Below are 11,745 nucleotides of genomic sequence, written 5' to 3' on the forward strand. Positions count from 1 at the left end.
CAGTTGCTTTTTTTTTCCCGCAAGTTGTCGGAGGCAGAGAGAAACTACGACGTCGGGGATCGTGAGTTACTGGCAATAAAATCCGCACTCGAAGAGTGGCGCTATCTGCTGGAGGGAGCCACCCACCCGATCCTGGTCTATACGGACCACAAAAATTTGGAGTACCTTAAAACCGCAAAGAGATTGAGGCCCCGTCAAGCCAGGTGGGCACTCTTCTTCTCCAGATTTTCATTTCACATCACCTACCGTCCCGGATCCAAGAACACCAAACCAGATGCTCTCTCCCGCATGTACAACCAATCGGAGAGCTCGCCATCCACAGATACTATCCTCTCTACGGGGAACTTCCTTCTGCTCCAGGGGGATGTGGTATCCCAAATTAAGCAGGCTTCCATAGGCCTAACGCCTCCACCCGGTATCCCGTTGTCCTCCAGCAATGACCTTCTGTGGCATGAGAACCAGATCTTTGTTCCCCAAGAAGTTCGGACCCCAGTTCTGGCCGCCTGTCATGATCACCCACTGGCCGGCCACTTTGGGGTATTCAAGACTCTGGAACTACTCCAACGCACATTCTGGTGGCCTCGCATGAAGGACGACTGCAAGAGGTACGTGGAAACCTGTGTCATCTGCACCCGGAGCAAAGGCAGCAAGTCAAGAGCCTGGGGTCTGCTAAAACCGCTGCCTGTTCCTGATAGACCATGGAGGATGATCTCCATGGATTTCATCGTTGAACTTCCCCCTTCAGTGAACTATTCTACAATTTTCGTTATAGTCGATAGACTTACCAAAATGGCTCACTTCCTGCCCATGAAAGGCACTCCCTCAGCTACAGAGACAGCCAACACCTTTATCAAAGAAATCGTAAGACTCCACGGCATTCCCGTTAACATCACATCCGATAGGGGGGTGCAGTTCACCTCGAGGTTTTGGAGAGCGCTCTGCGGAGCCTTAAAGATCGATCTTTGTCTGTCCTCAGCCTACCATCCACAGACCAACGGCCAGACTGAGAGGACGAACCAGACTCTGGAGCAGTACCTCCGTTGTTTCTCCTCCTTCTCCCAAGATGACTGGGTCTCTCTCCTGCCTATGGCCGAATTCGCCTACAACAACACGGTCCACTCTGCCACCAAACAGTCCCCCTTCTACACGAACTTCGGCTTCCACCCAGTGTTCTTGCCTGGCACCTTCCCTGAATGTTCGGTACCAGCAGTACAGGACCGTCTTAACTTCCTTGAATCAAACAACAAACATCTACAAGAAACCCTGACCAAGTCCCAAGAGCACAACAAAGAAGTTTTTGACAGGAAAAGGAGGGGGGAGCTGGATCTCAAGATTGGGGATCAGGTCTGGTTGTCTACCTTGAACCTTAGACTGTCCTGCCCCTCTAAGAAGTTGGGTCCGAAATTTGTGGGCCCCTTTCCGATCAAAAGGAAACTGAATAACGTGGCTTTCGAACTTAAGCTTCCAGAGTCCTTCCGGATCCATCCAGTCTTCCACGTGTCACTACTCAAACCCGCAGTCCCGGACCCCTTCGTTGACAGGATGACCGGCCCTCCAGAACCCGTGATGGTCAATGGAGAGGTTGAATTTGAGATTGAATCCATACTGGATTGCAGGAGAAGGCGAAACCAGACTCAATTTTTGGTCAAGTGGAAGGGGTACGGCCCGGAGGAGAATTCTTGGGAGCCAGAATCTAATATTCACGCTAAAAGACTCATCCGTGCCTTTAAGAACTCCCATCCGAGTAAGATGGCTCGGTTGGGCATCCGGAGGCTGCCCTTTGGGGGGGGGCAGTGTCACGATCGTCCTGGCGTCTCGTTTGCGCACGAGAGACTTACCCATAGAAGCTTGTTGTCAAAGACCCGTCGTGCTCCGTTAACGCGCGCTAGAGCGACCGGACGCACTCGCGTCGGCTTGAACGAACGCACGCGTGCACGTGGGGGCACGAACGGGCGCACGTCCACTCGCGCACGCTGACTCGTCGTGCGACCGTTTGGCGCCCTACAGTCTTCTTAAGGCACTTGCTCCCTTCCATCCGTGCTGTCCAGTCTACAGCGTGCTCGGAGATCCTGCTATCCTATACCCGTATCTGTTACCTTGGTTCCTGTTACCCGGCTTGACCTTGACCCTGATCCATTGCTGCCTGCCTACGACCTCCTGCTTGTCTGACTACGCCTCTGCCTCATCCCTCTTGTACCACGTTGACCGCTACCTGCTGACCCGGCCTGTACCCGACTCTGCTGTTTCTATCTACCTGTTGGATATCCTGTGACTGCTGTATCCGCTGACGTCCGTCTGCCAGTCAGTCTACCACTTGTGCCTGCCTACACCAGCCTATTGTCTTCAGCTCCATCTACTCGCTGTTGGTGTCCTGCTGCCCATCCGGACCAGCATCTACCTGCCAGGCACTTGTGCCCCCTGAACTTTTGAGCTTCTGTTACCACCTCCAGGGGTTCTTCAGCCAGGGGCTACGAGGGGCCGCTTCCTGCATTCCGGGCTCGCCTACTAGGTACGTGACAAACAGTAAAAAGACAAAATTGGAGCACACTTAAAAGACGAGGATGTGAGGATGGTTGCAGATGACACAGAAGGCGACTGTACTAAATGCCTTCTTCTCCACAGTTTTTACACAGGAAAAAGAAGGGCCTACCAAAAGTGACTGTAGTGTTAGTGACATAGCATGTGACATACCCACATGGCTAACAGAGGCCGGAGTCAACTAAAGACTCAATAAAACTTAACAAAAATAAATCACCAGGACCAGATGGCTTACACCCGCAAGTCCTCAGAGAACTCAGTCAGGTTATAGCCAGACCATTGTTCCTGGTCTTTGTGGACAGCATACTGACAGGATTAGTACAAACTGATTGGAGAAAAGCCAATGTGGTACCAATATTCAAAAAAGTGCTGAGACCTATTCCTGGGAATTATAGGCCAGTCAGCCTAACATCAATAATGGGTAAATTATTGGAGGGGATGATTAGGGATTATATCCAAAGCTTTACTATGGAGAACAAAATCATTAGTAGTAATCAGTAGGGATGTGCCAGACACAGTCCCCCCCCCCCCCAGTTCGGTTCACACCAGAACATACTGAACTGGCAAAAAATTTGTCAGAACACACGAATACCGTTAAAGTCTATGGGACACGAACATGAAAAATCAAAAGTGCTAATTTTAAAGGCTTATATGCAAGTTGTCATAAAAAGTGTGAAGGGACCCGGGTCCTGCCCCGGGGGAACCCTACGCCATTTTTTTTTAATTTTGGTGCAGGGTTCCCCTTAAAATCCATACCAGACCTGAAGATCAGTTTTAAATGACAATTTTTCCTTTAGAAATGTCATTTTGTGCAAGGACTATTCTAAACATGGGAAAATACGCCACTTTACAGGCATACTATAGACACCAGGCACGATATTTAAGGGAATATTTCATTTTTATTGTTTCACTTTAAACATTAAAAAAAAATCACTGCTCCCGAAAAAATAGTCACTTTTAAAAAAAATGTTGCATTTATACCCAGGTCCCCAAACACTTTTTATGACAATAACTTGCATATAAGCCTTTAAAATGACCACTTTTGATTTTTCATGTTCTTGTCCCATAGACTTTAATGGTGTTCTGGCGGCTTTCGAATTTTCCCCGAACACCGCATATTGTTCGGTATTCGCCAGAACTTATGCTTGGGCCGAACCTTTCACCCATCCCTAGTAATCAGCATGGGTTTATGGATGTTCCTGCCAGACCAATCTGCTAACATTCTATGAGGAAGTAAGCAGCAATCTAGATAGAGAGAGGCCTGTGGATGTGGTGTATCTGGACTTTGCAAAAGCATTTGATACAGTCCCCCATAAACGCTTAATTTAAAAGATGAGGTCTGCAGGCTTGGACCATAGGGTGTGTGCTTGGGTAAAAAACTGGTTAAGGGGCGGGTCCAAAGGGTAGTGATAAATAACATGTACTCAGACTGGTCTGGAGTAGTGAGTGGGGTACCCCAAAGTTCTGTTTGAACCAATTCTATTCAACATATTCATAAATGATACACCGTAGAGTATGACATAACTAGTTTAGCCTCAGTCTTTGTGAATGACACAAAGATAAGCAGAGTAATAAGCTTGCATCAGGACAAAGTTTGCAGAACAAACTGAACAGACAAATGGCAAATGAGGTTTAATGTGGAGAAATGTAAAGTAATGCACTTGGGGGCAAAAAACATAAATGAAAAATATTCACTAGGTGGAGATCAGCTGGGGGAATCAAGGATGGAGAAGGATCTGGGGGTGCTAATAGATGACAGATTGAGCAACAGCATGCAGTGCCAAGCTGCAGCTACCAAAGCAGGCAGAATATTAGCATGCATAAAAAAAAGGGGATACACTCCAGAGACAAAACTATAATTCTGCCACTTTATAAATCTTTGGTCAGATCTGGAGTTTTCCATTCAGTTCTGGTCACCAATCCTTCAAAGGGATGTGCTGGAGCTGGAGAGAGTCCAAAGAAGGGCAACAAAACTAACAAGGGGACTGGATGACCTCAATTACGAGGAACAGCTGCAAACACTAAATTTTTGTTCTCGCTGAAGAAAAGACATTTGAGAGGGGACATGATAGTGATCTACAAATATCTTAATGGGGATCCCAGCATAGGAAACTAATGATTCAGTCCTAGGGAGTGAAAAAGGACACAGGGCCACACAATGAGACTGGAGGAGAAGCAGTTTAACCTTAAAGTGCATAGGGGGTTCTTAACTGGTAGGGTAATAAGAATGTGGAACTCTCTCCTACAATTGGTGGTGGATGCAGGGAGTATAGATATCTTCAAAAGACTCTTATGCCGCGTACACACGTAGCGGACTATCCGACGGACTTAGTCTGGCGGACTTCCCGCCAGACAGTCCGTCTGACTTTCCGAACGGGCTACTTGCCCACACACGGCACTTTTTCAGCGGACTAATACGGCGTACTAAGTACGCCGTACTATCCGCCCTACTTTTGAAATGAACGGACTCGCCCACGCACGCGGAGGAAAGTCCGCTCATTTCAAAAGATCGGCGGACTGGCACTCACACGGCCGGATTGTGTGCCTAAATGCGAGTCCGGCGGGAAGATTGGAGTGCAAAACTACTTTCTAAGTCCGCCGTACTTTCGGGTCCAAAAAGTATGGCGGAGGCTACACACGGGGGGATTGTCGGGCGGACTTCAGTTTGCCGAACTTTTCCACCCGATTGTTTGATCGTGTGTACGCGGCACTAGATATACATCTTAAAGGACCCCACATACAGGGATGTGGGAAATCATTATAGACACTGATACAAATACACCTACACAGGTTGAACTGGATGGACTATTGTGTTTTTTCAGCCTTACCGACTATAAGACTATGAAATTCAGCAGAAAAATAATGTCTAGGGGGAAGAAGGGTAGGAAGGAAATAGAAAGGGCTGACTAGGGTAAAATTAGTGGTTAATAAGAAGTAAATAGGAAAACTTTTTTTTTAATCTGTTTATTTATTTTTGGGTTACTTTAACTGATGAAAGGTCATCCCTCTGATCTACATATGAATGACATGGTAAATGCAATGTAACAATTATCCTGTTACATTGTATTTCTCAGTGACACTTTCAGAAAATGTAATTTTACATTGAAGCAGCTGCCGGGGTCCCGGCAGTCACTTTGTGAAAGTGTGATGGACATCCAGGGTTACATAAGATTCCAAATACAAACTATGTCATTCATGTGCAAAAGTAGTTTCCTAATACAAGATCACTCAGAAAACGAGCATCTTATAATTCACAAGATATCATATTTCATGACAAATGTTAGTGTTTCCAGTTGATAAGTCCTATGTCAATATTTCCAGAAAGTCAAGTTTTTCGTAATCTATAGGCCTTTGTATCATTTATAATCTCAACATTTCTTTGGACTTTTCAAGAAACTGATTTTCCTGGCCCAAGCATGGCAAAATACATGGGGTAGTATGCTGCTGTGAACTGGTGCCAAGAAAGGAAAATTGTGGTAAGTGTTTTCAGACAATTTTCTATTTTTTCTGGTGCAAGTATGGCAGCATGCTACGACATGTAGACATGCATTTTGCCACGGACTGGCCCAATGAAGGGAAAATTATGGTATTTGATACAATTTTCTGTTACTATGCAAAATACATTTGCCAAACATTGGCTAGGCCCCAGTGAGATTTGAACTCACGACCCCTGGTTTACAAGACCAGTGCTCTAACCCCTGAGCTATGGAGCCCTGTTAACAATTAGTTGATGCTGACATAAAACATATAAGTGGTTTTTTGCTTTAAGGGGTTGTACCCGAGTGATGCCTGCAGTGTCAGGAATCACCTCAGTACCGTTTTTTAGAGCTGACAGACAAATTTCTTGTGATGGAGCTCTAGTTGTCGGTGAGCAAATTTATAAACTTTTCTTCTGCTCCAGGTACAGGTATAAGAGGGTAGAAGAGCCTACATTTGAATTTCAACTTACAACTGGAACATAGCGCCCTAAGACATTTCGGCATTCTTCCTCCACTGTCTTTTTCACTGTCTGGTTCTGTTCTTGGGATTTGAGTTGTCTGTGGGGACATTTGGGATATAAACAGATTGCTGAAGTATTTTAGGGCACAGCTCCTAAGGTTTTCTTTCACAAGTCATGGAGCAGGTGTATCATCAGCTAATAACTACTTTAAATATTAATAAGAAAACACAAATTCTAGCTACTGTAATACAACTGTGCTGAAAGTACATTTTTTTTACATAGAGCTCACTACCAATGTTTACCAATGTTTACCAATGTTTACCAATGTTTACCAATGTTTACCAATGTTTACCGATGTTTACCAATTGGCCGGTTAGCTCAGTTGGTTAGAGCGTGGTGCTAATAACGCCAAGGTCGCGGGTTCGATCCCCGTACGGGCCAAATATTTTTTCTCACTAAGTGCTTGAAGTCTGAATTTCCTCTACTCAGGTCCTGAATATCCCATTTACAGTATAGCATTCACCAGGATTTTGTGTCACTCTTCATGTGTGTGCACATTTTTTATGCACCGGGTGAAGTTTGAGTGTGTTTTGCACGCCACAGGCTTTAAAAAAAATTGAAATAGGATGAATGTATTGAATATGTATTGCATATTGAACACAACTGTACAGCACAGCTCCCAACTGTCCCTGATTTTGAGGGACTGTCCTTGATTCTGAAAACAAAAGTCCCTCTTTTCTCCTCAATTGTCCCTCATTTTGGTCTGATCTATATAGCTGTATATCAAATGCATTTTTTTATCTTTCAAAAAGTGTTTCCCAGTGCTAAACTTTTCATCCAATTATAAAGGAATAGTAGTGGTAAGAAAAATATGTATAATGCTCCTTTAGAGGGCATGGCAGGGAGTGTGCCCCATGCCTACATACTTTTGCTAATAGGTGTCCCTCGTTCCCATCTAGAAAGATTGGGAGGTATGTTGAACATATGTATAAAATGAAACCGATCCTTCCTTCTATAATACTTATTTTTTTTATAACATCTATCTGAGCCTCCAGAAAGTTGCTATTTCTTTTCGCCCTCTACCTGCTGGTTGCAAATGGTGAATATAAAATGAAAGGTGTGACAATTTAATTCCCAGAATTCCTGCGACGCATCACTATGGTGGTGAGTAAGGATGAGCTCCAGCGTGTTCGCATGTTCCATGTGCAGAGCCCACCAAGAAGTCGGTGCAGCGCTCCTCCAATCACAGGCAGTGAGACATTGCCCCGATGCGCGGCTGCAGAGGTCGGGCTTCCTGGTGGGCTCTGCACGTGGAGCATGTGAAAACGCCTGAGCTTATCCCTAGTGGTGAGCCACACAGCCATTGGCGCTCGAGCGTGTTCTGACATATTCTAACTTGCAGATACCTGAGTGGTAGATTGATTGACTCAGTCTTTAAGGAGTAGTAGAAGAATTTACATGTGTGCGCATTAAGCTGTTGGGGCAAAAAGAGTGACAGGAATCTGGAGTAGCGGCTTTTTTAGGTGAAAATTGACAAAAGTAGCTCTCTTACAACAGGCTTATGGTGAACATTCCATGAAGAAATCAAGTGTTTTGGAATGGCATAGGTGGTTTAAAGAGGGGTCACAATGATGCAGTAGGCACCCAAAAAACGCAAAGGATGGATGCAAATGTGGACAGAGTGCAAACCCTCGTACTGTGCGAATCATGGCAGAAGATTTCAACATGAACAGTGTGGCAGATTCTAAAAGAGGATTTGAGAATGAGAAATATTTCCGCAAAGATGGTGCCGCAAATCTTGACAGCAGATCAGAAAGAACGTTGTCTTCAAATTTCATCCGCACTATTTTAAAAAATGCAGAGCTGTTTGATATTTTTTTTTTTTTTACAGTCCATTCCAGGAAATGAATTTTCATGCCTTTTATGTACTGTATATGTCATTTTTCATATTTGCCTGATTAAAACAAAAAAAATATTTTTAATATTTATTACCTAACATATGAATAAAAATTATAAGTAAATTAAATAAAGGCTTTTTTTTTAATCTTGGGACCTCAATCTGATCTGAACACAAAACTTTTTACTATGGAGTCTGATGTGCTACTATTGTACCACAAGGTCACCAACCTTAAACATCCATAGCTCCATATTGCTGAAAGTTTTTTTTTTTAAATGTCTCCTGAAACAGATGTTGTCATCAGATGCAGAGATGACTACTCTATATGCTGATAGGAAAGCATAATTCTACAGGGTTTCTCAACCAGTGTCTGAGGAACCAAGGGTTCCCACTGTGAACCCCGATTATAGTAGATGTATATTCACTCAGTTCTGCCTTTTTCCTCTGTATGTTTATCCCTATTTGTACCACTGAGCATTAGAGAATACATTCTGTCATTTTCCTTGCCTTCTTTACCTGCTTGGCCTTGATTTTTCCCTGCTGGGATAATGAAGAGGATAGAAGACTTCCTGACAGTGGTTGTAGCCTCAATTTATGCCTAGAGAGTTCACTCAACCCACCAAAGATGCTATTGCAGTTTTTTTCCACCCTAAAAGTGGGAAGTACAATTCTTTGCTTTAAAATAAAATAACATAGTGGCCTTTCGAGTAACACTGAGAACATTCAATCTGAGAAGGATATGGTGCACGGCTATTTGCACAACGTATTTAGCAACGAGACCCTTCGGGCTGAGGTGACAGCTACTAAAAAGTTACATTTTCAAGGTCAGGTTCCACAAAGGAGATTCAATAATATTAATTGAACTAAAAGCTTGCCATGAACACTAGGACAAGTGGTAAGTCTTGTCTGGTCAATGGTGGTGTCCTTGGCTACCTGAGGCAGTAACCTCTATTCATGAGATGGGCCACTAAGTTATGCACAGTCCATTGGAGTTGGTAAGGGCAGATATGGTTGTTATATCACAATGCGATGGCGCAGTGCATTGCTGGCTCATGATTGGCCAAGCATGCACTGTGACCCCGCATGCTTGGCCAATCGCAGCGCCAGCAGCGAGGAGAGCCATGATTGGCCACAGGCAGGATGCCTGTGGCCAATCATAGCTCAGGCTGTGTAGTGCACGCCCCACACTATATAAGGCCGCCAGCGCGGCGGCCTTTTGTAGTGTGTTGGCATCTGAAGCAGTGGGTGTTCTGTGTACCTTCAACACAGTACACACCGATCGTTTTCGGACGATTTTCGATCTTGCTGTTGTGTAGTGGTTATTGTCTGCGCGCCCTGACCGCAGTATACACCGCTATATTCACCTCACCGATATAGCTAGTGATCTATCTGTTATAATAGAGCTTGCAGTCATTAGTGTTAGGAGATAGTGCGTGCTGTCTGCGTGCTCTGTACCCAGTACATACCGCTATATCCACCTACATAGCTGTTCTCTATTTGAGCCCACTTGCCATCTGCAGGAGTTATTGGAAGTTGTGTGTGCCTCCAGCACAGCACAGTATACATCTGTATATACCCCTTTATCTCTGGTGTTCTCTGGTTATTGTCTGCGTGCCCTGACCGCAGTATACACCGCTATATTCACCTCACCTATATAGCTAGTGATCTATCTTTTATAATAGAGCTTGCAGTCAGTAGTGTTAGGAGATAGTGTGTGCTGTCTGCGTGCTCTGTACCCAGTACATACCGCTATATCCACCTACATAGCTGTTCTCTATTTGAGCCCACTTGCCATCTGCAGGAGTTATTGGAAGTTGTGTGTGCCTCCAGTACAGCACAGTATACATCTGTATATACCCCTTTATCTCTGGTGTTCTATAATAAAGGCATCTGCAGGAGTTAGTGGGTGTTGTGTGCCTCTAGCACAATATACACTACCCAACTGCTTTTTTACCCAACTCCCTTCAGGCCATTACCATGTCTGGAAGGCCAGCAAGGAGAGGCAGACAGGCGCGAGCCGATAAAAGAGGGCAAGCAGGCTCTGTGTCTAGAGACAACAGTGCTGGTCGTGGACGCGGTGCATTGTCATCAGCACTTGGCCATGGGACACGCTTGTCCTTCTTTTCGGCAGCTGGACATGTTGAACCGCAACATGCCAATGACTTGGTAGAGTGGATGACCAAGCCCTCTTCATCCTCCTCTTCCTCTCTCACCCAGTCTCAGGGTACTAGCAAAGCAGCTGCCAACGCATCGTCTTCCCTCCTCTCAATGTCATCATCAGTGACTCCTTCCCTAGACCCACCACGTCCTCCTGAGGAGTCTCCTGAACTCTTTGAGCACAGTGTTGGGTACATGCTCCAGGAGGATGCCCAGTGTTTTGTGGGCTCTGATGATGACACTCAGCTAGAGGAAGGCAGTAGCGTGAGCGCAGAGAGAGGGGATGCTCAAGAAGGACAGCAATCTGGGAGTCATGTTCCACAAGCTGCAGCATACTGCCAGGTTTGCTACAGCGATGAAGAGGGAGGGGATGATGAGGGCACTGACTCCACGTGGGTGCCTGGAAGGAGAGAGGAGGAGGAGGAGGAGGCACATGTCCAACGAGGCAGGATGCCCTCCGGGGGCCAGCTTAGGGGCAGCACACCGACTGAATCACACCGCAGAGCTCCGCCTGTGCAGAGCGCTGCCTCTGCGCGTTATTCTAAAAGTTCTTTGGTGTGGGCCTTTTTTGAGACGAGTGCATCAGATCGCACCGCTGCTATTTGCAACATATGTCTCAAGCGTATCTCACGTGGCCAAAACATCAGCCGCTTGGGCACCACATGCTTGACCAGACATATGTTGACCTGCCATGCAGCTCATTGGCAAGCGTACCTCAAAGACCCACACCAAAGAACAAAGCGGACCTCTCCTTGCTCCTCATCAGCTGGCATCTCCAACCCCACTAGACCTTCAGTCCTCTCTGAAACCTGCTCTGAGAGGAATGAAGGTGTAGAATTAGGTGTGTCACAGCCAAGTGCTTCCGGGAACTCTGCTAGCGGTACACCCACGTCCGATTATAGCAGGCAAATGTCCCTGCCCCAGCTGCCGGACCGGCGAAAGAAGTTCACTCCCAGCCATCCACATGCCCAGCGGTTGAATGCTAGCTTGGCTAAATTGCTAGCACTTCAACTGCTGCCTTTTCAGTTGGTAGACTCGGCCCCCTTCCGTGAGTTTGTACAATGTGCGGTTCCTCAGTGGCAGGTCCCCAAACGCCACTTTTTCTCACGGAAGGCGATTCCGGCTCTCTACCGGCATGTGGAAGGCAATGTCCTTGCCTCGCTGGACAGGGCGGTCAGCGGTAAGGTGCATATTACCGCTGACTCATGGTCCA

The 11,745-nt window shown here is 45.9% G+C and overlaps 1 non-coding gene across 1 annotated transcript; it reads left to right on the forward strand.

Annotated features, from left to right (window-relative positions):
* The first annotated feature begins 6,845 nt into the window (after window positions 1-6,845).
* Window positions 6,846-6,919, forward strand: TRNAI-AAU (transfer RNA isoleucine (anticodon AAU)). Its single transcript has one exon. It is a non-coding gene; the product is annotated as a tRNA-Ile (tRNA).
* Window positions 6,920-11,745: the final 4,826 nt, after the last annotated feature.

The sequence above is a fragment of the Lithobates pipiens genome, unplaced genomic scaffold (assembly GCF_037356315.1).
Source record: "Lithobates pipiens isolate NorthernLeopardFrog02 unplaced genomic scaffold, aLitPip1_a1.2 Scaffold_8, whole genome shotgun sequence".
Taxonomy (NCBI): domain Eukaryota; kingdom Metazoa; phylum Chordata; class Amphibia; order Anura; family Ranidae; genus Lithobates; species Lithobates pipiens.